We start from the raw sequence: 2,528 nt of genomic DNA on the forward strand, positions 1-2,528 counted from the left end.
CTATCAATATTTCCGTTTGTTTTACTCCCTTTGATAGAAGCAAAATCTTTTTGGAGAAATCCCTTCCTGCAATTCGAGGTAGATCTTCTTCCACTTCTGCTGGAAAGACTCCTCGTTTTGCTGTACAGATTCCTGCTCCTGAATCCACATAAGCAGCAAAATATTCTGCTTTGAATTTCTCATATAACATCCCTACCGAGATGTATATCGAGAATGGGCTGGTCATTGGATCATCACTCTTTGGCGTCCAATAGTGATCTCCATTCCTCCTGATTTCCATGACCATGGTTTATATTTGTCAAGGAAATCTCGTCCTAGGATCAGGACATCTGCTTCTTGTCCGGCTTGGCCTTCGGTTTGGATTCCAAAACCTCCAACCTCAAGAGTTCCGATGTATCGGTTATCTCCTGGATTCGCCAAATAATACAACGAACTACAAGGAAACTTGTTTTCCCTGCTTGTTGTATCAAATCTTGTGGAAACTTGTCTCCATCCTTCGGGACATTTGAGCTTGATTCTCATGTCCGGAGCTGGTGTTTCCTGGATCGCCCTTCTCTCATACGAATGAGAGAAACTCCTTGTTATTGGCCCTGAAGTTAGCTTATTTCCTTGGAATGATAGCCTTGGTGCTCCTAGTCTGAGACTTTGGGTGTGATGAACCTCGTGCTCTTCTTTAGTCTGACTCGTCTCCGGTTGATCCATCGGTCATTTCCGAATCTTCAGAACTAAAGACCTCTTCTTGCTCATATATACTCTCATCAGAGGATATATCTTCGAACTGATATACGGGTATCAATTCCTGGTGGTAGATAGCGTCTTCGATATCCGGTGTGGATTCGAATCTTCTTATCTTCCTTTTCTCGTTGTCTGGGCAATTGGTTGAAATATGCCCCTTTGCCCCGCACGACCAGTAGTTGCAATCCTTGAAACTTTCATTTGCTTTGGCCTGAGTACGCCTGAAAGTTTTTCTCGCCGGGATTCTCTTTTGATTTGAGAATCGGTTTCTTGATGGTCCGCTCCGTTGGCCTGATTTGTAGGAGCGTGCCTTCTGTCTGGTCCACATAGTTCTTGGCTTCCAAGAACTTCTTCTGGACTTTCTTTCATAGGGTTGGTACCTATGCTTTTTTCGGCTCTTCCGTTGATATAGTAATTCAGCACCAATCTCTGTTGGAAGATCAATGTTGTCGCACATCAAAGGAGATTTCTTATTGAGTCTCCTCAATCTCTTGAGATTCCTTTGGTCCGCCGCCTTCTGACACCATTCGGACAGCTTCTTGTGGACATAAGACATCCTCCTTGAAGCGCTATCAAGTGGATATCCTCCTGGTGATACATACTCATTAATGAGCATCTCCCTCCATGGACTCGGAAACTTTGGGAAAAAGAGATCCATGGCTTTCTGATCATCAACCTCCCCCATATGGACATATAGGGTGTATAGTCGCAGAAATTCATCGAGAGCTTTTGGCTCTAGCACCATCAATCTTAGATTGTAAAGTGCCTGTTGATATTTCTTGCGCTTCTCCTCTGCGGATCCTTCGAAAAAAACCCATTCCCAAGAAATGGATTTTTATCTGTCTAGTAGTTTCCTTAATGATATCATACATTGAGGTGCTACTAAACATTTCTTCCCTTGCTGGAACTTCAATTTTGTCCCAGTATTGTTTTGCCATGCCTGCCAAACTGGCTTCGAAGACTCTGGCAAATTCTTTTTTGTCGTAATCTATTGTGGCAATCACGACTTTTAATGATGAAGCCCATTCGTCGATGAGACCCTCCCATTCTTTGAAACTGGCTTCGTCGAGGTTGAGAATCAATCCATATGGATGGACTGGTTCCAGTGTGACTTTTCCTACAGGAGTATCCTGCATCTGAGGCCTCCGTCGTCTGGTTCGTTGGAACTGGCTCGCATCGTCTTGAGCTGACCCCTTTTTTGACGGCTCTCCTTCTTGAGGCTCAGTTTTGGGAACCTCATCTCCTTGGTTCATCTTTAGATCAACCATATTGAGGTTAGCAAAGGATTCTGCTAACTCTTGTAGATCCTCTAATCCGATTCTGTCAAGGCTATTCATGATATTTGCCTTTCATGATTCGGATTATGTCCTCCGGCTGCAACTCCTTGGGTGTTGCATCAAATATAGATAGATGCGTTGGATCTTTGGACCATTGATTCCGAATTTTTCCGGAACATGGTTTTCGCCTTTCGATCTCCTCCATTCTTTTCTGGATATCACGCAAGAGGGTTAGTATTTCCTCTTGTTTGAGTGATATTCTGCTTATCTCCATCGGTAGATCATACAGCTTGATGCCATAATATTCCACCGTCTTTTGGATCTCCCGCAAGTTGACGTTGTCGGAAGAGCTTGGCTCGATCTTTTGGTAGCTTGGATAAACTACTCCCGCCTTGTCTTTTGGTTCCATCAATCGTGCGACTGATGGGCCTCGTCCCTGTTTCGTTCAATCGCCGTTCTGGCTGCGGCGAATCTCATGAGATTCTCATGATAGAATTGGATACTCGCGATAATATC

Source organism: Salvia miltiorrhiza, chromosome 3, assembly GCF_028751815.1.
Source record: "Salvia miltiorrhiza cultivar Shanhuang (shh) chromosome 3, IMPLAD_Smil_shh, whole genome shotgun sequence".
In the NCBI taxonomy this organism is placed as follows: domain Eukaryota; kingdom Viridiplantae; phylum Streptophyta; class Magnoliopsida; order Lamiales; family Lamiaceae; genus Salvia; species Salvia miltiorrhiza.